Raw genomic sequence first — 27387 nt, forward strand, 5'->3', positions numbered from 1 at the left:
CACATCGGATCCGTCTGTGAAATTTTCGCGGAAGGCGCCCACGTGAGGGAAATGAATACTCTGTCGATCTGTTTTCACAGTACAGCATGATACTTTCCTGTACAACTTCACAGTCAGCCTAATTTCCAGAGAGTTCCGCAATTCGTCTTAAAACGACAGTCTACAGCACGTCGCTGATTGCGTACCGCGGCTTTAAAAATAAGTATTCTTCAGAAAGGCCAGGATGCCGTCTTCTACAGCTGAAAAGAAATTGCACTAACTGTGATGCCCACAAGAAATACATTTTCACGAAATAGTAGACGTCCATGATTTCACTACGGATCATTAAACCCTAATCTTCCTCTCTTCCTTATATTTTTGCCTACAATTTCATTTCGATAACCGTTATTGGATTATGAGTTTCAAAGTAGCAGTCAAATCATGTACGGTTTCACATAATGTAATGTACCACAGTAAGTGATTTACTTTTAATTTCAGAGTTCTTACCTAAAAGGTAGAGAACCTGTCCGTGTAAGCGTAATGCAAAGCGCGCTAGCTTGCGACACAGAGATGAGGCACAGCTGATTAACCACCATGGGCTGGTACACCGGCTGGACTGAATGACACTTTAGAGAGGTTTCCAACGCTCGTTTCGACAAATCTACATCTACAGTCCGCAACTTACTTTCCGGTACGTAGTGAAGGCTACTTCGTGTATCGGTATCACTTTCCCTTTCACTGCGTATCGGTGACGGGAAGAAAGATTACTGGTGAGTCTGCGTGTGCGCTCCAGTCTCTGGATAGGTCTTTTCGCGAGATATACTTCGGAGCAAGCAACATGTTGACTTTATCCGCAACGGACGCTCTCGGAAATTTAATGGTAGACCATACCGAGGTTCAGAACATACCTTTTGCAGCGTCTTCCACTGGAGTTGGCTGAGCGTGTCCGTGACGCTTTCGCACTTACCAAATGAACGTGTGACGAAACGTACTGCATTTGTTTGCTCTGTTTCCTCTATTAGTCTTATGCTGGGCTGGTTTCCAGCTTCCGCCTCACGGAGCACTGTACACGAACAGCTAAAACACGAACACACAGAGCAAAGTTTCCGCAGTTCACAGGCAGCCAACGCAAGCGACTTCCCTGCATTAGGTTACATTAACGACTGTGGCCTGCGGAAGGGTATCCTGTGACAAAGTTGAATAATAAACGAAAACTTGCCAAATCCCGAAAAAAAAAAATGGGGCCCCGTATTAGACGGAGTAAAAGCTTGACGAAAGCTAGAAAGAAGTAATTAATAAAAAAGAAGCCATCAGAAATGGGTAACTCCGTTTGAGAAAGAGGCTTGGCTTCATACTGGTGTTCACGCTAAGTTCAGAGAAAAGTCAGGAGCCCTAGATGGTACTGCTCTTGTGTGAGACACTGGATCTTACCACGAAAAGATACGGCCCAGTGCGTTAACCTTTCTACCACTCTGATTCTGGGTACATAGGTTACTCCTTCCAACATCCACGATTTATAAAGCGCAGACTCTGGTTAACTTAATGTTGTACAGACAGTCCTTTGGCATAATATTTGTGTTAGTGGGAGACGTGGTGACTGAATGCTTAAGTTATTACTTTTCTTGGTTGCGATTCACATCCAAATCATTTCCTCACAGCGTCACGATCCTGTCTGGTTCTTACCCTCTTCAACAAGTTTTCTCCATTCAGAACGCTCCAGTGTGGTTCTCCGCCATCCTCTGACTCTGAGATTTTATGGCTCGTTCCACATCCTCCATCCACCGCCTTTGTGGTCTTCCTCTCTGTCTTCTTCCAGTTTGCATCCATCCAAAAACCTTTTTAGTTGTCCTCCCAACATCTATCTTAAGGACCTGTCAAAGGCAGGCTATTTTCCTACCTTGTATGAGACGACCCGACTCATTGCTCTTTCTAGATCTCCAGAAGCCATTGTTATCCTGAACTGCCCCACAGATCTTCTGCAGAATCCTGCGTTCATATATCCTGTGCTCAGTTGCTGCTCATCAATACTTGCTAGTGTCCATGTTTACACTGATATAAAACATTAAAAAACTTCATTGCCACCTACGATTGTTAAAATAAATTTATTTCTGAAGGAAACGATTGAAATTTCACCCGCAAGCCACATCCAAGCACTTTTTTGTGCTGGGAAAAGGTGATAGGCTGCTACAGCAAAAATGAAGTTTGTAGGTAATTTTTTACAATCAACACGACAATAGCGTCCTTTAAGAGACTGCTGAATGTCGAACTGCAAAGTCTATGGTTCAGAAGATTATATATATACTCCTGGAAATTGAAATAAGAACACCGTGAATTCATTGTCCCAGGAAGGGGAAACTTTATTGACACATTCCTGGGGTCAGATACATCACATGATCACACTGACAGAACCACAGGCACATAGACACAGGCAACAGAGCATGCACAATGTCGGCACTAGTACAGTGTATATCCACCTTTCGCAGCAATGCAGGCTGCTATTCTCCCATGGAGACGATCGTAGAGATGCTGGATGTAGTCCTGTGGAACGGCTTGCCATGCCATTTCCACCTGGCGCCTCAGTTGGACCAGCGTTCGTGCTGGACGTGCAGACCGCGTGAGACGACGCTTCATCCAGTCCCAAACATGCTCAATGGGGGACAGGTCCGGAGATCTTGCTGGCCAGGGTAGTTGACTTACACCTTCTAGAGCACGTTGGGTGGCACGGGATACATGCGGACGTGCATTGTCCTGTTGGAACAGCAAGTTCCCTTGCCGGTCTAGGAATGGTAGAACGATGGGTTCGATGACGGTTTGGATGTACCGTGCACTATTCAGTGTCCCCTCGACGATCACCAGTGGTGTACGGCCAGTGTAGGAGATCGCTCCCCACACCATGATGCCGGGTGTTGGCCCTGTGTGCCTCGGTCGTATGCAGTCCTGATTGTGGCGCTCACCTGCACGGCGCCAAACACGCATACGACCATCATTGGCACCAAGGCAGAAGCGACTCTCATCGCTGAAGACGACACGTCTCCATTCGTCCCTCCATTCACGCCTGTCGCGACACCACTGGAGGCGGGCTGCACGATGTTGGGGCGTGAGCGGAAGACGGCCTAACGGTGTGCGGGACCGTAGCCCAGCTTCATGGAGACGGTTGCGAATGGTCCTCGCCGATACCCCAGGAGCAACAGTGTCCCTAATTTGCTGGGAAGTGGCGGTGCGGTCCCCTACGGCACTGCGTAGGATCCTACGGTCTTGGCGTGCATCCGTGCGTCGCTGCGGTCCGGTCCCAGGTCGACGGGCACGTGCACCTTCCGCCGACCACTGGCGACAACATCGATGTACTGTGGAGACCTCACGCCCCACGTGTTGAGCAATTCGGCGGTACGTCCACCCGGCCTCCCGCATGCCCACTATACGCCCTCGCTCAAAGTCCGTCAACTGCACATACGGTTCACGTCCACGCTGTCGCGGCATGCTACCACTGTTAAAGACTGCGATGGAGCTCCGTATGCCACGGCAAACTGGCTGACACTGACGGCGGCGGTGCACAAATGCTGCGCAGCTAGCGCCATTCGACGGCCAACACCGCGGTTCCTGGTGTGTCCGCCGTGCCGTGCGTGTGATCATTGCTTGTACAGCCCTCTCGCAGTGTCCGGAGCAAGTATGGTGGGTCTGACACACCGGTGTCAATGTGTTCTTTTTTCTATTTCCAGGAGTATATATATATATATACTCGTGAAGAGCGCAAAGCTGAAGAGTGATTGAGCGCACACGTTAGGCAGTAGGTCTTCCTACAAATTAGGTGAGTTCAGAAGTAGTCATAGAATCGCAAGAGTACAACTGGTGAGGACAACGAATGGTAAAGTAGTGTCTGATACAAAATAAGCTTTTGTTTAAGAAAATCTTTATTCATGTAACTGTCTGCCTGTTGTAATGGAGGAACCTTGAAGCTGGCATCTCTGTTGCCACCATTCGTTTGCGACGAGTAAAGGTTTGTTCATGGCGGTACCGAAGCTACGTGACTGAAAACAATGCAGGGTCTTACACAGTTCTTCTCACCACCTGTTTCTATGGGTTGTAGATGGGACTTGCTAGATAACGTTTTCAAAAGGACCTCATGTCCGGAAATGTACCGTTTGAGTATAACAAGTTTGAAAAAAAATGGTTCAAATGGCTCTGGGCACTATGGGACTTAACATCTGAGGTCATCAGTCCCCTAGAACTTAGAACTAATTAAACCTAACTAACCTAAGGACATCACACACACATCCATGCCCGAGGCAGGATTCGAACCTGCGACCGTAGCAGTTGCGCGGTTCCGGACTGAAGCGCCTAGAACCGCTCGGCCACCACGGCCGGCAACAAGTTAGAAGATCGGGCCACTTATTAGCTATGGAAATACGTGTGGGGCACATGCAACAGATAATACTAAGCAGATGAACTATTCATGCATCAATTATGTATCGCATGCGACCTACGTTTTTCCAATCTTAAAAATATTTTTGCAGTTAATAAAAATTCAGTCACAAATTTTCATAACTATCAGTTTGGGGTTAGTCCGTCTCACAGGAAAGCGACCTAATAAAAACGTGTTAAAATAGTGGCCACTCTTGAATCAAGGTTTTACAGAGAATTCATTAGGCTGTAAGGCGAATGCCGGAAGTGTAGCTCCCCTCCCAAATATTCCCAATCGGGACACACTGTGCTCTCCAACAAGCTCTTCAATGGATCGTTACTCGAACAGCCAAACGTAACCTATACGTTCTCCAGCCGATCAACTCGCAAAAGGAAATTGGAAATGTGTGGTAAGTTCTGTGGGACCAAACTGCTGAGGTCAAACAGTTCCTAAGCTTACACACTACTTAACCCAACTTAAAGTAACTTAAGCTAAGGACAAAACACACACACACACACACATACACACACACACACACACACACACACACACAAACCCATACCCAAGGGAGGACGTCCCACGGGGGGGGGGGGGGGGGGGGGAACTGCGCGAACCGTGGCAAGGTGCCCGAGACCGCCCGGCTAACCCGCGCGGCCGATCCACTGGCGTTTTGTGGCTGAAGACTTGAATGCTAGCACTAGTTAACGAGATTCTAGTCAGGTGTGTGTATTGTTTATATCTGGCACGATATAAAATTGCGGCATCACAGAGCCGTTGTAGACATATACAATTACGTGACTCGTTTCACTAGACGCGCGAAGCTGCCGCGGCAATCCCAGGTTTCACTGTACGTATTACAGCATTATTGTACACTACTAGCCATTAAAATTGCTACACCAAGAAGAAATGCAGATGACAAACGGGTATTCATTGAACAAATACATTATACTAGAACTGACATGTGATTACATTTTCACCCAATTTGGGTGCATATATACTGAGAAATCAGTACGCAGAACAACCACCTCTGGCCATAATAACGGTCTTGATACGCCTTGACATTGAGTTAAACAGAGCTTCGATGGCGTGTATAGGTACACCTGCCCATGCAGCTTCAACACGATACCACAGTTCAGCACGAGTAGTGACTAGCGTATTGTGACGAGCCAGTTGCTCGGCCACCATTGACCAGACGTTTTCAATTGATGAGAGATCTGGAGAATGTGCTGGCCAGGGCAGCAGTCGAACATTTTCTGTATCCAGAAAGGCCCGTACAGGACCTGCAACATGCGGTCGTGCATTGTCCTGCTGAAATATAGCGTTTCGCAGGGATCGAATGAAGGGTAGAGCCACTGGTCGTAACACATCTGAAATGTAACGTCCACTGTTCAAAGTGCTGGCAATGCGAACAAGAGGTGTCCGAGATATGTAACCAATGGCACCCCATACCGTCACGCCGGGTGATACGCCAGTATCGGTGACGAATACACACTTCCAATGTGCGTTGACCGCGATGTCGCCAAACACGGATGCGGCCATCATGATGCTGTAAATAGAACCTAGATTCAGCCGAAAAAATGACGTTTTGCCATGAGTGCACCCAGGTTCGTCGTTCAGAACACCATCGCAGGCGCTCCTGTCTGTGATGCAGCGTCAAGGGTAACCGCAGCCATGGTCTCCGAGCTGATAGTCCATGCTGCTGCAAACGTCGCCGAAGTGTTCGTGCAGATGGTTGTTGACTTGCAAAAGTTCCCATCTGTTCACTCAGGGATCGAGACGTGGCTGCACGATCCGTTACAGCCATGCGGATAAGATGGCTATCATCTCGACTCCTAGTGATACGAGGCCGTTGGGATCCAGCACGGCGTTCCGTGTTACCCTCCTGAACCCACCGATTCCGTATTCTGCTAACAGTCATTGGATCTCGACCAACGTAAGCAGCAATGACGCGATACGATAAACCGCAATTGCGATAGGTTGCAATCCGACCTTTATCAAAGTCGGAAACGTGATGGTACGCATTTCTCCTCCTTACACGAGGCATCACAACAGCGTTTCACCAGGAAACGCCGGTCAACTGCTGTTTGTGTATGAGAAATCGGTTGGAAACTTTCCTCATGTCAGCATGTTGTAGGTGTCGCCACCAGCGCCAACCTTGGTGAATACTGTGAAAAGCTAATTATTTGCATATCACAGCATCTTCTTCTTGTCGGTTAAATTTTGCGTCTGTAGCACTTCATCTTTATGGTGTACCTATTTTAATGGCCAGTAGGGTAGATATTGCGAGCTTTACACGGCTCTTGATAGTAGAGCCGGATGCAGATAATTTGGGAAATGGGCACTAGAACTGAAAAACAAATGCCTGGGAGAGGGGCAGGTTGATAGGCTTGAACGGACAGCAGACTTCCGGAAGCGAATTTTGGTCCGCGAATGCCCTGCAGCTACCGTCCCGAGGCGGCGAGGAGAAAGCGGACGCCAGGAGGTGTCTGCACCGTGTGGAGCGCGGCCCCCGCAAGCTGCGCTCCGATTGGTGCAGAACACCGCGGGCGCAGCCGCGGCTGACTTGGAGCACGCCGCTGCCGACCGGCGCGAGCCCCTACCAAGGGTGCCCCACAAGTGCATTATCAAGTGGAATTTTACACCTACAAGGGAAGCATATACACGAAAAAGAGTCACCGGTACTGCTCTTCTTTCACACGCTTGTAGTACACTCTAAGATGGCGCAAATGCTACTCTGTCATTACGCAATTACCAAGCGGTCCCGAGAAATCAGTGTTCAAAGTCTAACGAGCCTCCAGAATGAGATTTTCATTCTGCAGTGGAGTGTGCGCTGATATGGTCTCGAGTCTCGGTCCGGCACACAGTTTTAATCTGCCAGGAAGTTTCTAACGAGCCTATTCAATACCACGGGAAAGCACCAGTCATCGAACAGCATCGTTATGCTGGCTTCGCACAGCTGGAAGCTTAACTACTGGCGACTCCCAAGATGGCGCCGTCGTCTGCTGGACAAAAGCGCACTTACGGTGTCCGCAACTTTTCTATTGTGTGCCGCAGTTGGTAAGGGTTTCAGCGGTGAATAATGGGAGATGAACACGACGAATCATAAGTCGGATGTTTAGACAAGACGGTGTAAGCAATAAGATAATAATGATCAATCAACATCGCCATAATGTAGAGTCTATGAAATTACGGAGTGGCATAATTGTACACTGTGCTGCTTGTCCCGGCGGAGGTTCGAGTCCTCCCTCGGGCATGTGTGTGTGTGTGTGTGTGTGTGTGTGTGTGTGTGTGTGTGTGTGTGTGTGTTTGTCCTTAGGATAATTTAGGTGAAGTAGTGTGTAGGCTTAGGGACTTATGACCTTAGCAGTTAAGTCCCATAAGGTTTCACACACATTTGAACATAATTGTACATATTACATGGAATGTTGCCATATAAAACAGTATATGCCGCAAAATTTAAACTGATCCTACGTAACAACCACCTCTGAAATCGGGAGCGTCCGAAAACACTTGACAAACTTTTTGAAACGATCATGGGCCTACGCTACAGATCAGTCCGTCACCATAGGTAGTTTTCTTCGAGTCACATGCGCTGGCTTCGCCATCTCACAACCAAGTTGTAACATTTCAATCTAACCCATTTCTCGGACTGTGCTGTAGATTGGTCCGTTACTATCGCCAGTTTTCCTCCAGTCACTTGAGTTGGCTTCGCCAAATCACAACCAAACTATAACATTCGAATACGAAACGATATCCCTAGATGTTCTGTCACGTCCCGAGAAAAATACAAAAAATATATACAAAACCAGTGATGAGCTTTGTTATAGCCAGATCATTAATCGTCAGTATCGCGCTATCTATGTCGAAAACAAAAGTAATAGTAAGTACCTTCCTCCCAAACAAAGGTCATTAGTTTCGGCGATTATCATGTTTTCGCGCGATAGCTTCTGTTCCATTTCCGCTTGTAGGAGTCCCAGAATGCAACGTCCGCTGGCCAATCAGGAGTCCGGTGGCGCTACAATGGTATTGAACTGGCTCGTAAACCTTCGGACGTCAGTTTCTTAAAAACACTTGAGAAACACGTCATACTACAGCGACATTCATTTATACACTGAAGCGCCAAAGATATTGGTATAGGAATGCGTATTAAAATACAGAAATCTGTAAACAGACCGAATACGGAACTGCGGTCGGCAACGCCTATAGAAGACAAGTGACTGGTGCAGTTGTTAGACCGGTTGCTGCTGCTACAATGGCATGTTATCAAGATTTAAGTGAATCTGAGCGTGCCGTTACAGTCGGCGCACGAGCGATGGGACACGGCATCTCCGAGGTAGCGATGAAGTGGGGATTCTCCAGTACGACCATTTCACGAGTGTACCGTTAATGTCAGTAATCTGGTAAAACATCAAATCTCCTACATCGCTGCGGCCGGTAAAAGATCATGCAAGAGCGGGACCAACTACGACTGAAGAGAATCGTTCAACGTGACAAAAATGTAACCCTTTCGCAAACTGCTGCAGATTTCAACGGTGGGCCATCAACAAATGTCAGCGTGTGACCCACTCAACGAAACATCATCGATATTGGCTTTCGGAGCCAAAGGCCCAATCGTGTACCCTTGATGACTGCGCGACACAAATCTTTACGCCTCGCCTGGACCCGTCAACACCAACAGTGGACTGTTGATGATTGGAAACATGTTTCCTGGTCGGACGAGCCTCGTTTCAAATTTTACAGAGCGGATGGACGTTTACGGGTATGGAGACAACCTCACGATTCCATTGACCCTGCATGTCAGCAGGGGACTGTTAAAGCTAGTGGAGCATCTGGAATGGCGTGGGGCGTATGCAGTTGGACGACTCTGACGGGTGACACGTACGTAAGCATCCTGTCTGATCACCTATATCCATTCATGTGCATTGTGCATTCCGAAAGACTTGGGAGATTCCAGCAGGACAAGGCGACACCCCATACGTCCAGAATTCCTACAGAGTGGCTCCAGGAACACTCTTCTGAGTTTAAACACTTCCTCTGGCCAACAAACTCCCTAGGCATTATTGACCGTATATGAGATGCCTTGCAACGTGCTGTTCAGAAGAGATTTCCATCCCCTCGTGCTCTTACGGATTTGTGGACAGTGCTGCACGATTCATGATGCCAGTTCCCTCCAGCAGTATTTCAGACGTTAGTGGAGTCCATACCACGTCATGTTGCGGCACTTCTGCGTGCTCGTGGTGACCGCACATATTAGGCAGTTGTACCAGTTTCCTTGATTCTTCAGTGTATACGTGCGCACTATCACAGAGCAAAATGACAAAATCGGTGAGCTGTTGGCATTTCTATTCATTAATATTGAAGTTGCTCTCCAGCAGAAAGCCAGAAATGCTAGGTCATGAACACTGTACTTGTCTACATCTATATCTACATATATATTCCTTACCTCACTGTGCCGTGCATGGCGGAGAGTACTTCGTACCAATGTAATTGCTGCCCTGTTCCACTCGCGTATTGAGCAAGGAAAAAATTACATGCCTCTATAAGCATCCTAATTTCTCGTATCATATTCTCGCTGGCTGGAGAATGTAGTTTACTTTAGTGATGCACTTTCGCAGAATCCTTCCGAGAAATCTAAGTCTTCGTTTTCCCTTCCCTAATTCTGATTTTACATGTTCGTTCAATTGCACAACACTCCTTAGTATTATATTTCTATATACCAAGTATAACTTACAAGAATGAATCCGACTGCAAGGAAACAATAGTAAACGAATGTCAGCACGGCCAAATAGCCGTGACACTTGTCAGGAAAGTTTGCTTTGCCCTTGGAGGGAAATTTGCAGATGATTGGTTGACGCGGCAAGCCCTCGCCTCAGACTTCGCGACGTCAGACTGGGTCGAGGACGGTGGGTAGTTTTACTACTGGCGTGCGACTCCATGTAATGACACGATGTGTGATTAGAGCTTGCGTAACAGACCAGCAGAACCTGCAGACGAAATTCAATAGCCAATTGAACGCATAATTACTGTTCATGGGATCGCTGTTACGTGTCTCTAATGATAGAAACTCAGGTCGAAACTGGGTACTGACGCAACTGAGATCCCGTGAAACAAGAGCTTTGCATTTCATCCTGCCTCGTTTAAATGGTCTGGTGCGAAAATACGATGAGGCAATGAGCGTAATAGTCATGTACGAAGGTGCCAATATTGGGATGATAAAGAGGCAGAATTATTCATTATTAGGTTAAAACGCTATTGTTGACCTTTTGCATAAGGGGTGGAATTCCACTTCACGTAAAATGTGTTTAAGACTTACGTAATCCCATGTTACTACATTGGTCCGGGGGGTCAGGAAAGAGCTGAGGCCTCATGAAGTAGGAATTTCGTATTAGACTGCCACTTCTAAAATGAAATCCAATACCAAAAAAGAGAATTTCAATGTTAATGGCCATGTTTGTATCCCCAGATTCACTTCCTGCTTTTTAAAAAGAGCCGTGTTACCTTTACGAGTATTGACACCGGGTTGAACATAAATCATTCAGAGTGGAAACATTGGTATGCAGTCCTATGCGATTCATACCAGAATCGTTGACCAGAAAACATTTTTTTTCTGATGGGTGAATTTTTAATATCCCTGTTGTCATATGAACAACTACTTAAAATACGTTAAACAATATTTAGCTATAACTATTATTGGTTGCACGCGTATCATTTTGAGATATACTTATATTGAAATTTACTTATATTGAAATTTACTTATATTGAAGAGATGAATTGGTAGTTGTACACAGAGCTTTCACCTGTGCTCCTTTTGATTTTGTATGCCGTGAAGAATATCCATTGTCAGATGTAAGGATAATACCGTTAATACTTCTATTCAAGATACTACAACTAGGTTATAAGTCAGAGATGGTGTGGAAAGGGAGAAGAATTTTGTAGTATGTTTAAAGCTCTTTTATCTTTGCACCTAGGTATCGATACAAATCATATATCTTTTTCTAGGAATTTCGTATTATGCGTAGCACAACTGTTTTCATTCTATTCCGCAGCAATGCCGCAAAAATGCAACCAGAAATTGATTAAAAGGCCCACAAATAACCAGTATTACATGAGTTGAATAACTTATAAAACACTACAGGCACTTAATGCGCATTATTGAATGTGTTCATTCATTCAATAGTGGGAACTGAAGTGCCTGTAGTGTTTTATAAATTATTCAACTCATGTAATACTGGTTATTTGTGGGCCTTTTAACCAATTTCTGGTTGCTTTTTTGCGGTACAAACAGATAGAAGCGACCGAAGATGATAAAAAGTTGCTTACTATGTATCATATGGTGCAGTCGACGCAAGAAAAATTGTTCAAATGTCTCTGAGCACTATGGGACTTAACATCTATGGTCATCAGTCCCCTAGAACTTAGAACTACTTAAACCTAACTAACCTAAGGACATCACACACAGCCATGCCCGAGGCAGGATTCGAACCTGCGACTGTAGCAGTCGCGCGGCTCCGGACTGAGCGCCTAGAACCGCTAGACCACCGCGGCCGGCTCGACGTAAGACTGTTATAGTGTTAAGTAAAAGAAGATAGCACAGAAGATGATAAAACATAGGTAAAATGGTATATTATTATCGTTTCTGCTTTGCATTAAAAAAACTGCAATATTCAAGAGAATATTTTTAGTGGAATGATACATAGAAATACAAGTACACATGTGCATCCTTGTAACTGTTGGATGACTCTAAAATCGAGGCCATGGACTTCTTTTAGCATACTGTGTAAACGCTCCGTGCAATCTACTCTCTCTCTCTCTCTCTCTCTCTCTCTCTCTCTCTCTCTGAATGCTGTTTGGATGTTTAATGTGATATTTTTATAAACCAATTAACGTACAAACGTCGTAACAATATCACGTGAACTACGGAATAGTCACTCGAGAAATACTGTCTAGCCGCCTCGTGAGCAAAGTACGGGTCACAAAAATGGCGTCGTAACCGGTTTTCACCTGTTCCCATAAGACGCTTTGAATATGCCACAAAGTATCTCATCAAAAGGATGCGTACTGCACTACTTTAAAAAAAGTCGAAACTATTTAATGGTTCCATTCGTTTGATCTGAAGATAAAAAGTTTCGGTAAACATATGAATATCAACCAGTGCAAACAACATAGTTTGGACAGCGCCAGAATGTAAGAGAACACCTGCGGATACTTGACACTGAATTCAACAACTGAAAGTGGGACGAGAGTATTGGTTGCTACACGATACTCCCCTTCCCTCGGACTGACACTTTGTCTGCGGTGCCGGAATGTAAACATGCTACTCAGCACGACCTGCCTGTGGGGTCTCGGCTGCGCCGTAAACCAGCCGGTTAGGCGAGGCGTGTCGAGGAAGTCTTCTGCGTTGTGATTGCCTGGCGTGTCTCCACCGCTGTCGGTGCTCATCAGCACTTGCGGACTGTACAACAAAGGGTTCGTGACTGTCCGCAAACTGAAGAAGCCGTGCCCGGCGTTTTATGGCTGCTGCCGCACCGCGGGACGTCACGCGACAAACCAACACTCCTCAGATGAAGAAACAGCAGCGAGCCAGAAGCTTCTGCTGGAGCTGCACATAGTGCGTCCCGACCTGAACTCCATGAGGTCAGTGTCAGACACTTAAAGAAACAGTATGTTCGGGAGTGGAATGTAAAAAGAGACTTCTGTCTCTAACGCCATGGCAGGAGAGTTGGGCCGCACAAAACTCTCACGTCCCAGTTGTTTTGCGAAACGTTTCGCTCTAAACGGTGACAAACAAATACCACGATACTTACCTACAGATATTTATTGTCATGAAACAAATGAAGAACCATTTAAAAAGGTATTTTCATCAACAATTCGTAGATAAAATAATTATGCCTTATGTTTACAAGCACTCAAAAATTCTTATTTCGATATCTTCAAGCATTTATGAAATATGATTGTTCGCACTGCCATGTTTAATTTGAATAGAGCAAAACGAAAGAGATTCTTATGGGTTCCAAGAATGTTGTAAATATTGGTATTTTGGAAGATTATAAAATTTACAATTGCAGTTGGTACCAAAAATGGTTCAAATGGCTCTGAGCACTATGGGACTTAACATCTATGGTCATCAGTCCCCTAGAACTTAGAACTACTTAAACCTAACTAACCTAAGGACAGCACACAACACCCAGTCATCACGAGGCAGAGAAAATCCCTGACCCCGCTGGGAATCGAACCCGGGACCCGGGCGTGGGAAGCGAGAACGCTACCGCACGACCACGAGCTGCGGACAGTGGGTACCCTTTTACGGTTCCCACCAATCTAGTATCGTCAGCATTGGATGTAAAACGTGACATTTTGTACCTACATGGCATGTGACGTACCATTTGGGACCTTAAAATTGCAATTAATTATTGCAGAAACTATAAATTACGTCATTCGAATAAAACATGTAGTAGTAAAATTTACGATGGTTTAGTAACAGTGTACCTAATTTGACGACTAACGTAGACACTAATAGCGATGTTCTCTTCACCAAAGTATGATTTACAGAATTTTAATAGACCAACAGGTGGGCGCCATTATTTGCCCAGAATATATCCGAAGTTAGTCTACCTTCTGTCACACATTTAATATCATCAGTAGTGCGACCAGCTCTAACCTATGTGTAATGCCGAAATGGTGTCTTTAAAAATGAAATGTATACAAATAAAATATAATTCAGACATTAGCGAAACACGAAAAACGACTGGATTTCGTTAGAGCCAATATATAATTAAAAACGCACATTAACTACCACTTATGTCTGGAAGGAACTGTAGAATTAAATTTTGAAGATAAAACTGTTTTAATAAGAGAAAATACTAGCTTATATAAATTCAGAATATGTAACATAAATAGTTAATGTTTGAGATAACAACAAATACAGAAAAATAATGATGACCTACAAATCATGCTATATCAAAAATTCACCAAAATAGTTGCTAACAGACGTAGTTTAAATAGATATTCTAAGCAGCTTTCTTTTTCTTGTAAGTATACACGAATGAAGTGGAACAAAGATCTAAAATAGAAATAATAATGAGAAGAGCTTATAAGTTGAATTATAATACCTGTAACAAGAAATGCACGTCTAATAACAAAAACCTAGAACGCTTCGCTAAAAGAATTAGACCAGAACGTATCTACACATTTAAAAGCGAGTAGTAGGCTACGTAAGCTAGAGAAGCAAAAAGAAGAAATAGGAGAAAAGTAAAAATACGTGCAAACCACAAAACGATGAGGTAACAAGGAAAAAAGGTGGGGAAAAATAAAATTAATTTTTTCTGGATATATTTACGGACTCACTGAGGAAGTATCAGCGAGACTAACAAACGAGTAATTTTAAAAGAAGAAATATCCAGTTATTTGGATCACAGAAGCAAATATCAAGAAAGAATGGTCAAATAAGTGGAATTAACAAAGGGCTACCACAATAAAAACAAAATACTTAGTTTAGGCACCTGTGAATAAAACGGTACGAAATCTGGAGCAGTACAAAAAGTATAAAGTAAGTAAAAATATGGAATAATATGACAACACACCGGAAAAGCAAGTTAGAAACTAGAAATAAGATAAACTGAAGGTGAAATGTGATCGTTCGTTAGATCGTTCGGACAGCAAGACATAACGAGGAGAAAGAAAATAATTTGATGCGGAACTCTATGCAGATAGTTAAATTTAATGCACTAAAATATGAAAGCGAACGGAATTTCTTGATCACTGAAGGATCAGTATACGTCATACTAAGCCAACTTAAGTTACGTGACATGAAAATCATTGGAAGAGGACAACAGAAAATGAGCTAGAAATAAAACTTACCAGTCGCCATCTTTGAGAACCGAGGTATGTTTAATCCTGAACAAAATAAAGCTGTACACCACTTCATTCACTAGTAAAAAAAATTTAAAAAAATACGTCGGTCACTGTTTGTGGAGCTGTTACAAATTTCCACGAATCCGCTGAAGCACTGCCCCTGACCGGAGCTGGAACAACAGAAGGCTGATCGGTTGGGTTAAGACTGGCGTGGCGACGCTGCTGCCACCTACCTGATTGGTTGAGAACCCTGAAACCGGAGCCGTTAAAGTCGTGTTTGACGCTGAAGGTGAACCAACATTGGAGACAAGTCCACAAGTCCTTCGCCGCCCTTGTGCGATTGTCGTTCGTCCTTGTATTATCGTGAAAAATGCTTCAACCATTGGAGGTAGCCCTGTTAATGGTGTCTTCGGTAGCTGAACACAAATCAGTGGTGTTCAGAAGTGTTACGTAAGATATGTCGTTGAATTGGTGACTGTAACATCAAGGGAACCAACCCCCGAACAGTAATTGGCCTGAACGTGAAATCCATATCTAGTATTGTCAGATGTTCCGATTATTAGCGGTGTTAACACGTATCGCATAAACCTTATGCGGGATGTTAAATGTTTAGATTTTTGGTCACTGCTAACAATTCCAAATATAGTGTGTGTTGACTTCAGACATGGTCGAGCACGTGTCAGTTCCGAAATGAGTTCTGAAGGCGACGATGATGGTAACCAAGAAAGTTAGAACGCTGTGCCCTCAGAGGTTCCGAACAGCCGATGAACTAACGGACTCCTCAGCGCATGTCGGAACTGTACGTTTCAAAAACAGCCGCATGCCTTCCGATGGTGTATTCGTACCACCACGGCGCTGTCTTCTGAACAGCGATATTGTTTCAACTTCTTCTCTTCCCCCCCTCCCCTTTCGACCACTGACTGGCCACGGATTCTCCAGTCACGCCAACCATTGCGTTTTTGACTTGTGCTGAACTTTTTTTCTATTGCAAGCCTTGAGTTCGCACTCGAAAAAGGGTACTTCTGACTATAGTCATACGAGTGTACCTTCTTTTTCATTATACATTATAAGGAAATACTTACCTAATTATTGGAAATTTACGTTGTTTATTTGTTATTGTCGTATAGTTCTCTAATCCGCTAACTTTTTGAATCTCCAGTCCCTAAGTTTCAGTTTTCTCCAAATTGAATGTGGTTAACACTACTGTCAACCACACCTCTAGACATTGTCTTCACTCATGGTCCATTCATGAAAGACTAATTTTCAGCGCTTTCACGCAACAAGTTGCTGAGAACAAAAGGTCAAACGCTAACAGATTGTCGTACTTGCTGTATATACGGTTGACAAAAACGTAAATGCATATATTCAGAAATGCATTATGATTCTAACCACGTGCACAGACATCTGTCATGCCGAAAGCAAACGATCGAAATGACTGCACCACATGAGTAGGACTACATCCGGAATGCGATCTATCAGGTGACCTGTCAGAGACAAAAGCATACTTTCAGAAACTCACATGTTTGCATTTGCTTAATACAGCAACAGTGGTGGTTCTTATTATTTGTAACATGAATCAGACGTGTTCCACAAGATAAGATGTTTGCATATTGATCGAAATCTCAAGCTCGCCTACACCATACACAGCCTACAAGTCACTTGAACTGATTTGACAAGTGGATCTTATGAGCTGTTCCTCTTCAAATTCCTTCGTAGTTCTGTGCCCGAACATGAATTTACTAAAGCTGCACGGGGAAATTCCCAAAAACACTTACATAAATCGCTTTGAAGATTAAAAGATTTCAGAGTGCTGTTAAGTACACGTTTTAAACATTTGAATAAATGTCGTCTGTGATTGAGTGGATTGCGTATTGCTCTAGCAAACGCGAAACAGCAGGTTCGGGTTTCTCTAATCTCAGTTTCCTTACTCTTACTTAAAATTTATTCTTATTATCAAATGGATGCGCTAATTGTCAAATAACTAAATCTTAGATTTAGCAAAAATAACGTTTTCCTATTTTTAGTTACTAAGTGCATGAAGATAGATTAAAATTTCATACCGCGATACTATATACCTCATCGCTAGATGAAGAAACTGTATACAACAATAGTGTTCAACTTATAAAAATATAAATGTATTTTATTTTCTGTTTGATGCATCAAATTTTAATATATTGTGAAAAGTCTATTTGAGCTCGAGCTCAAATGAAGTTGATGGTGATAGGAGATTAAAGAGCAACTTTCCTTCCTTCTTTCATGAGACGTCTTCATTGCAGTACCAAACCAAACTGCGCAGTAGAAACTTTCTTTTTTCTTTTACCGCAGCAACATAGCTCCTGCAATAGAGCATCTGCAAAAGTCTCCTTGTCGACATCGCCACACAGGAGAAAGCGGGTTTTCCCGAGTGAACGAGAAACAAAGGTTTTCGGCCAAAATGTTGCAAAAATACGCTGGCAGAAGTAACGGCGCCTTAGAAATCGTCTGGCACGAATGTGCACCGTCACGTCGCCTATGAGACACGGCCCTTCGCTTAGCCGCACTGCTTCGGCAAGTGCCGAGCGCCGTGTTTGCTGAACGCTAAGACATCGTCACGACGCTGTGTCCACACGCGCCACCAGATGTAGCTCTGTCGCTATTACGCTTCGGTATACGGCACGCGCTAGAGCTAAATGTATTAAGTGTGTGTGGCGCTTAAACTGAGCTATCTACGCTCCACTCCCACCGGCAACGTAACGATGTTATGCGAACGTTTGTACGACGCAGGCGAGCAGTTATCTGGCTAAACTCGAATCTTGCGCTACTCGAGCCCAGTCTCGTGCGAGGATCGAAAAGCGAGACGTACCAGTTCCTCATATTATACAATTCAACAAACGCCTCAGGCTGAAACCTAATTGGCCAATATTAGTCCTTAACTTCATTACGACGCAAGAAGTGCTGCATTATCAAGTCGTGGCCATTTATAGCGCTCATATGTTTATTCCCGTTTCTACGTCTTACTCAGGTGCGACTATTTTACCAGGTCATAATGAAAAGCCTCAAGTGAATTTAGTGATTGTGGAGTTTTCGCTTCGAAATATGTATCTCCGCGCTAGGTTACCAATGTAGTGACTTCAGAAAAGTTCAATAAATTTTATTACAAGTCAGATCATGACGAGAGAAGTGAGCCGGGTTTCTTAAGCAAGACAACATTCGTGCGTTACATAGGGAAACCAAACAGGATATCGAGGAGAGATGACGCTTCCAAAAGCAGCTGCGCACTACATTTGACAATGGCGTCAATGGCGCCGAGGATCGAGGTCAACGGAATAAGAGGAAATTTCCCAAGGCGCGTGATGGAAGAATCCCGGATAGGATTTAGAGAGGTAATCAAACGCGATTCCATGTCGAGGGAAGGGTAGAAGGGAATGCGCCAAAGAGATGGAAGAGGAACGTCTGCAGTCAGTCATGCAGTGAATAGAGTGAGTAACCAGTTTCAGTAGCGTGCATCCAGAGGGCAGTGACGAGGAGGAGGAGATTAGTGTTTAACGTCCCGTCGACAACGAGGTCATTAGAGACGGAGCGCAAGCTCGGGTTAGGGAAGGATGGGGAAGGAAATCGGCCGTGCCCTTTGAAAGGAACCATCCCGGCATTTGCCTGAAAGGATTTAGGGAAATCACGGAAAACCTAAATCAGGATGGCCGGAGACGGGATTGAACCGTCGTCCTCCCGAATGCGAGTCCAGTGTGCTAACCACTGCGCCACCTCGCTCGGTGAGAGGGCAGTGACGCTCCGCAGCAGTAGTAAACACTTCATCCAGGACCAGACGCTGATGGACTCTGATGGACAGTCAGTAAGTGCAAACTAGACAGCATTTTACAGTATTCGTAGGGAGTAGAGCTGAACAGTGTGTGTATCACTGTCTCAAACAGGTAGAATAGCGGAATTTCAGTGAATGGCAGAAACCAAGTTACTGCTTGGTACTTGTCTCTTCTAACATGGGCAAAGTGCCGGATGAGTACTAGATGAAGTAGTGCACCGCGTTGATGATTCATTAGTTAGGCCAACCCACCGGCAGTTTGCAGACCAAGTGACAATCGAGCACTCGTCTTTGATAGAGATCTTTTCCAGTAGTTCTTGGAAGTATCTGGCAATCTAATAAGTAGTTTTGTTCAGACACCTCATTAGGTAAATGTGTTCGTTAGAACTTTAACTGATTAAAGAAAGACTTGGTGCTTCAGAGCCGGCCGGTGTGGCCATGCGGTTCTAGGCGCTTCAGTCTGGAACCGCGTGACCGCTACGGCCGCAGGTTCGAATCCTACCTCGGGCGTGGATGTGTGTGATGTCCTTAGGTTAGTTAGGTTCAAGTAGTTCTAAGTTCTAGGGGACTGATGACCATAGATGTTATGTCCCACAGTGTTCAGAGCCATTTGAATAATTTTTCTTTTTTTTTTTTGTGTGCTTCTGACAACCATTCCTGTCTTCTCCTGTCTTCTCCACGAGAGTTACCAGTCTTCTGTAACCTAACCCATTCCAACTGAGGGGATTTTCTTCCTTTCATCTCCACTATAAAGGCTGATTACAAAGCAAACCAAATTCACACTGTTGTTATGGTTCAAATGTCTCTGAGCACTATGGGACTCAACTGCTGAGGTCATAAGTCCCCTAGAACTTAGAACTACTGAAACCTAACTAACCTAAGGACAACACACACATCCATGCCCGAGGCAGGATTCGAACCTGCGACCGTAGCGGTCGCGCGGTTCCAGACTGTAGCGCCAGAACCGCTCGGCCACCAGCGGCCGGCACACAATGTTGTTAACGTCCTGATGGATCAACCAGGGGAGGGAGCCTGTGCCGGGCCGCCATAGCAATGGCTAGCACGCTGGACTCGCATTGGGGAGGACAACGGTATAAATCTCCGTCTGGCCAACCAAATTTACGTGTTCCTCGATTTGCCTAAATTGCTTAAGTTAAGCCTTATCAGAAATAAAAATCTAAATAACCAAAATTAAAATATTCGACGGAATTTTATTCATAAAATATGTTTAAAATATTTTTACAACCATCCAGTTCTTGAGCAAGTCACAAAGTCAGAGCTGCAGCCACCTTCCCAGATGTAAGCGAGGGCCTTACCTGCATACGTGCGCAGCTACTCACATGCCAGCGACGTAACGGGTTGCGTGAGCTTCTCGGAAGATGCTGAGCTATGGCGGATGACTACATCCCTTTCCGTCGGAGATGTAAGCCGTGAGATACGTCTTGGGGGACACGTAGCCAACAAGCCGACCTCCACCGGACGATCTGGTACCAGCAGGCGTTAGGCAAGTCCCTTTCATGACAGCTTCTACCAAGTAAAGGACCCAGTGGACCGTGAAAAGAGAATGTGCCATTCTTGCTATTAGATATGTACCACAGTTTGCCTACACTAAGTAAATTGAAACGGTACTACTTCTTGATATAGAGGAGAAATGGAAGATTAACGTCGACAGCCGGCTGTTGTGGCCGAGCGGTCCTAGGCGCTTCAGTCTGGAACCGGGCGACCGCTACGGTCGCAGGTTCTAATCCTGCCTCGGGTATGGATGTGTGTGACGTCCTTAGGTTGGTTCGGCTTAAGTAGTTCTAAGTTCTAGGGGACTGATGACCTCAGATGTTAAGTCCCATAGTGCTCCGAGCCATCTGAACCATTTGACGTCGACATGATGAATCGACCTAAATTTCTGGAAAATTCCTTTTACTTCATCATGGTTCATTGTGAAGCCAGCATCACTGTCTCGTTAAGCCTTGCGGATACCCTGAAATCGGTTGCGAGGGTTTTACGCAAAAATTTACCAGCCTTATTCAAAATGTATGGAATAGTGAACAATTTCCTGTCCTCATGAACTGGAAGTTACCAGGCTGACAGTCCAGCATAAAGAACTTCTCATAGACTCTCACATCGGTACCGCTATTACACACATTCCTTCTTCCTAGCCCTATCCCGTGTCTCCACAGGTTCAGCGTGTTATTTCGTATCTGGTATCGTTATCGTGTGTGCGTTGTCGGATGCCCTCCCTGGTGATTGGATTAAAATGTAGCAAACATTCTTTGTACAACTTTATTAAAATCAATGAAAAAACTTCTTCTGGATCAGTGGGTATATGAACCATGTAACATAACATTATCTGCCCTGCGTGTACAACTTATTACACAGTACATTGCTCTGTGAGATACAGAAGTGGGGGACACCCCGGTCGACTCCAAGGCTCTCACCTCGACCAGCCTGTGTGTGGTGTTCAGGCTGTATATATGTGAACTGATTTCCTCTAACATCCTCAGAAACTGAATGCACAGTTAGTCAACTGGATGACACGGCAGAAGCTGTGAGCGAACGATACGAATTATCGAACAGTTCTATTCCAAGACCACTCATGACAGTTTTTCACCACTGTAAAATATAGCGGAGTAACCATTTTAGTCTTCATGCAAAATTCTTAGCATGGTTAAGTTCTGTGCTGGCGCTATATGATCTCGTGATAGTGCCTCGAGCATGAATAAGGGGTTCAGAGGCCCCATACAGTGTGCCTCCTACTTCGAAGTACAACATAAAATGCAAAATAATGAAATCACTAGTGATAACTTTAAGATTCTGAGTATAACCGTATGATGACTGCGATGTTAAATGTTGTAGTGCTAACTGTAGGCACTGTAGCAGAAAAAAGAAACATTGCAGCTCTGGTCCAGACAATGCCTTAAACAAAGTGGCTACAGATAAAAGTTCCATCTGTTTGTATCTGCTTGTCTCTGTAGTTTTCCGTCTTACGCCACTGCTGCGGTCATGGCCAATCCCCTCTCAATCGCAGGTCGGCCGTGGTATGCAAATACGCGCGGTTTTGCCGAAGGAAGCGTGTTAAGGCCACGCAGCCCAGTGCGTCTTATTTCACCCGACGTCGCCACTCTGTTATTTGTAGTACCTTTGTGTGTGTGTGTGTGTGTGTGTGTGTGTGTGTGTGTGTTTCGCACTGTCGCCTTAGTTACACAAGGCGAGGGCGCACTTGCGCAAAAGTGGGCGTGGCAGGTGAGGTACCGCTGTGTCATCTGTCTTTACGTCCACATCTACTTCACTACTTTGCAAATCTAATTGGCTTGGAAAAGAGTACTTAGCTTTTTTTCTAAATCTTCTACTAGTCTACTTGTTCGTTTTCTTGCTTTCTTTTCTTGATTTCCATAGAGTCGCAATCTGTGCGTGTTACATACAACTTGTTTGGTTTATTATTATTCTTGGGTGGTAATTGAGCATTCTTAATTATAATTATTTAATATTTCACTCTAAATAATCTATACAGGATTCGACCATTTATTTGTGTAAGCTACATTCCTCTCCCTATCGTTCAAATGTACAGCTGTCCAAAGTTCTCATTCTCTATATTCTTGTAACTCACCTCAGGTACGTCAGTTTCTTAGTTTGGATTTTGTTTCCATTCTCTTCCTTTCTTTTACAATCTTCTCTTTTTATTTACATATTTGTTGCGCTTATTCCATGACGAGATGCTCAGATATATAACAGCTCATTAAAAAATAAATTTTCCCTCGATGGTCAGTATACATATTTCAGGACGTGAATAAAAGGATAATTCGGATAACACATTTTGCAAAGATTATTAGATGATACGCTATTAGAGTAATTATATAATGTACCGCATGAATATTTGCTCGTCACGGAATCAGAAACGAACGATGCGATTAACTGTAGTAGTCCAGTCGCGATTGCTTTGGATGTACGGTTGGGACGCATTAGGTGTAAGAAATATCACAAGTAATCAGAATTTAGATGTAATCTTAATATAACATGCAGACCAGTGTTAAATTATTTTGCAGTTTGTGACAAAAGGGATTATTCTGAAATTATAGTACACTTTTTTTCTATCGTAGTGAGCATGGTTTGTCGTAGGTACTAGGCGCCAAACATTACATAATTGCAAAAAAATTAACTTCCTCTTTTCGTACAAATTGTTTTTACAATTTAATTACTGTTACTTATTGAACTTTTAATCAGTGTCCTTTTGAGGCTTCAACATATGAAGCTGAGGATTTCTAGTGACTATCTACTTCTGGCGTGTATGGTATCTAGCAGCCTAGAAAATTAAATGTTAACTGCAAGTTCTACGGCACAGGCGGGAAATCCTACATTTTAAGTATAGCCATTGTAAAGTCTTACATCGTCTTTTTTTTATATAACCGCTGAAATGAATCGTTATCATCTTCAGCTGTCTTCCTACGAAAACACTTGCCTGTTTCGCAGCCTCTGGCAGCCTAATACCTCATAGATAACAACGCGAAATACAGACTGTTTGAGGGCGCCGATAATTACGTATTTAATTTTGGGCAAAAAATTTTTGTTTTGAATCTCTCTATATTACGTCAGTACTGCATTTATGGACACCGATTGATCTCAGTGGGTATATAATGTGAATATTTGGTCTCTTGACAGAGAGTGGCTCAAAATCTGATTGTTTACATACCCACAGAGGGTGCATTATTTCATCAGAATATGTGACACTCCAACAAAGATTTCAGATTACTATTATGACAGGCAAATGAAGACTTTGCTTGTTGGGAAGATATGAGAGAGTGGAAAATCACCTGTCAGTAAATGTATAAACTGATGGAAAACAGCCGGCCGAAGTGGCCGTGCGGTTAAAGGCGCTGCAGTCTGGAACCGCAAGACCGCTACGGTCGCAGGTTCGAATCCTGCCTCGGGCATGGATGTTTGTGATGTCCTTAGGTTAGTTAGGTTTAACTAGTTCTAAGTTCTAGGGGACTAATGACCTCAGAAGTTGAGTCCCATAGTGCTCAGAGCCATTTTTTGATGGAAAACAGATAACGTTGGGTTTACCACCTGACACTATGCTGTCTAGCTGGCTCCCTGTGAAAGCGCCCATAAATCGATCTGTGGACCCTTGACTCTCAACACAGACACAAATTATCTGCCCGCCGGGATTTAGTGGGTTAGTGTTTCAGCCGGTGTTATTTGAATGTCTCCGTTCAGTGTCAGCGTGGAGGCATTTTGGTACGGGAGCGCGCTCTTGATCTGTGAACGGCTAGATCTCGGCGAAGGCCGCCCGGCGCCACAATACTGGGACACGCACACATCGCTTCCAGCTTGCATAAGCCCACATCATCCGGCCAGGAACACGGTCGCTAACTGGCACACAGCAGGGGCCAGGCTATCCCTCACAACTGCACACAGTTCTCATTTTTTTAGTTTTACAGCTTCACAAATACACTACTGGCCATTAAAATTGCTACACCAAGAATAAATGCAGATGATAAGCAGGTATTCATTGGAAAAATATATTATACTAGAACTAACATGTAAGTACATTTTCACGAAATTTGGGTGCATAGATCCTGAGAAATCAGTACCCAGAACAACCACCTCAGGCCGTAATAAAGGCCTTGATACGCCTGGGCATTGAGTCAAACAGAGCTTCGATGGCGTGTACAGGTACAGCTGCCCATGCAGCATCAACAAGATACCACAGTTCATCAAGAGTAGTGACTGGCGTATTGTGACGAACCAGTTGCTCGACCACCATTGAGCAGACGTTTTCAATTGGTGAGAGATCTGGAGAATGTGCTGGCCAGGGCAGCAGTCGAACATTTTCAGTATCCAGGAAGTCCCGTACAGGACTTGCAACATGCGGTCGTACATTATCCTGCTGAAATGTAGGGTTTCGCAGGGATCGAATGAAGAGTAGAGCCACGGGTGGTAACACATCTGAAATGTAACATCCACTGTTCAAAGTGCCGTCAATGCGAACAAGAGGTGACCGAGACGTGTAACCAATGGCACCCCATACCATCACGCCGGGTGATACGTGAATATGCCGATGAGTAATACACGCTTCCAATGTGCGTTGACCGCGATGTCGCCAAACAGGGATGCAACCATCATGTTGCTGTAAACAGAACCTGGATTCATGCGAAAAAAATGACGTTTTGCCCTTCGTCCACCCAGGTTCGTCGTTGAGTACACCACGCAGGCGCTCCTGTCTGTGATGCAGCGTCAGGGGTAATGCAGCTGATAGTCCATACTGCTGCAGACGTCGTCGAACTGTTCGTGCAGAAGGTTGTCGTCTTGCAAACGTCCCCATCTGTTGACTCAGGGATCGAGACGTGGCTGCACGATCCGTTACAGCCATGCGGATAAGATGCCTGTCATCTTGACTGCTAGTGATATGACGCCGTTGGGATCCAGCACGGCGTTCCGTATTACCCTCCTGAACCCACCGATTCCATATTCTGCTAACATTCATTGGACTCGACGAATGCGGGCAGCAATGTCACGATACGATAAACCGCAATCGCGATAGGCTACAATCAAAGTCGGCAACGTGATGGTACGCATTTCTCCTACTTACACGGGTCATCACAACAACGTTTCACCAAGCAACGCCGGTCAACTGCTGTTTGTGTATGAGAAGTCGGTTGGAAACTTTCTTCATGTCAGCACGTTGTAGGTGTTGCCACCGGCGCCAACCTTGTGTGAATGCTCTGAAAAGCTAATCATTTGCACATCAGAGCATCGTCTTCCTGTCGGTTAAATGTCACGCGTGTAGCACGTCTTCGTGGTGTAGCAATTTTAATGGCCAGTAGTGTAGCTAGTATCGTGTAGCGTGGAGTGATGGGAACTGCCGAAAGTGTGTTGCCTCTTCATCGTCTGTACGATCATTAGGGAGAGCAGGATAACTACTCTGATAAGCCAACATGATGACCACTACCCACCACGGAAGCGCATGCGGCCTGGTGACGCTGAGCGCTCGTGAACCAGTATGGAAAGCTAAGCGATGATAAGGGCCGCGTACGGGGAAACCCACTGGCATAAGCGACTTTGACAGAGGGCAGATTGTTACAGTGTGGCGCCTGGGAACGAGAATCTCTGAAATGGCGAAGCTGGTCTGTTGTTCGCGTGTCACTGCGTACCGTCGTCTGCACTTACTGAAAGTGGCTGAAGGACAGTGAATCGACGAGCAGGCTACAAGGTTTCGTGTGTCCGCGTCTCTCGAGTGAAAGTGGACGTCGGAGGCGTGCCCGCTCTGTGAAATAGGGTAGGCGGCGATCGGTGGAAGACCTCACGACAGACTACAGTGCTGGTTCAGGTACAAGTGTTTCGGAGTGCACCGTTCAGCGTACATTGCTGAACTTGGGGCATCGAGACTGCACCGTCGATAGATGAAAACGTGTCACCTGGTCGGACGAGCCACGTTTTTTGTTACACCAGGTCGATCATCGTGTCCGCATACACCGTCAAGGCTTCAGTGGGACTTCAGGTAGTAACCGAAGCCCCCACAACAGCTGTGGACTAGCTACATCCCTTGACGCTTGATGTCTTCCCCGGCTGTGGTGGCATCGTCCCGTCAGAATCGGACTTCAGTGCTTTAACTCACGACTGATTTTAACCTCAATGGGACGCAACTGGGACGCTATCGGGGGTGGCGAGGGGGGGGGGGGGGGGGGGCGGCTAACTCCACTCTCAGAAACCACCAGCCAGTGTGCCACGCCAGTAGATTTGTGTGACAAATGTAAATCCAACGCTTACATAAAAAAGTAGTATAAGATATACGATAAACACAAGGTTGCCGCATGCGTTCTTTTCTAACAATGGTCATAGCGATTTTACAAAAATATTCAGATTATTGTAAAAAAACCTAGCAATACTTGGTACTCGTATTACAGTATTACTGAGAATGAGGCAGTAACTATCAAGACGAACTGCCTACACCATTTTCTTTCTTTGACATGTTCTAAAGCAGCAACGAAGTTGTTAAACCTACACACTATCAACGCTCCATTGTAGCCTTCCCACGCTCCCTGTTACGACATAATTAGAATTTCCTCATTGCTCCTTACTTGTATGTGTATTCACATCATTCATTTTAAGGAATTACTAACTGATAGTTGTATATTCATATTACTTGAACTCTGGATGTAAATGAAACCTTAATCATCCAGAGACGTCCTTGATGTTTATACGTGAGTCGCGAATATGACCACTCTTCGTAATAAGTGTTACCTCCCGCAATTTATAAATTGGTACCAGTGATTACAGTTCCTATGTTTGAATGTGACGAGAGAGAACTGTCTTAAGTACTGAAGTTACAGAAGTTCGTGGTACAAGTCCCCGTTACTGCAGTTGGTCT

General features: G+C 44.7%; 1 protein-coding gene and 1 long non-coding RNA gene across 2 annotated transcripts in view; one reads left to right on the plus strand and one right to left on the minus strand.

Moving 5' to 3' along the window:
* Positions 1-15420, minus strand: part of LOC126203799 (uncharacterized) — a 332644-nt gene extending 317224 nt beyond the window's left edge. Inside the window, exon 1 of the long non-coding RNA XR_007540373.1 lies at positions 15236-15420. This is a non-coding gene — a long non-coding RNA (uncharacterized LOC126203799). The remainder of the gene's footprint in view (positions 1-15235) is intronic.
* Positions 1-27387, plus strand: part of LOC126203797 (scavenger receptor class B member 1) — a 435744-nt gene that overhangs the window by 162287 nt on the left and 246070 nt on the right. The window lies entirely within an intron of this gene.

The sequence above is a fragment of the Schistocerca nitens genome, chromosome 9 (assembly GCF_023898315.1).
Source record: "Schistocerca nitens isolate TAMUIC-IGC-003100 chromosome 9, iqSchNite1.1, whole genome shotgun sequence".
Taxonomy (NCBI): Eukaryota; Metazoa; Arthropoda; class Insecta; order Orthoptera; family Acrididae; genus Schistocerca; species Schistocerca nitens.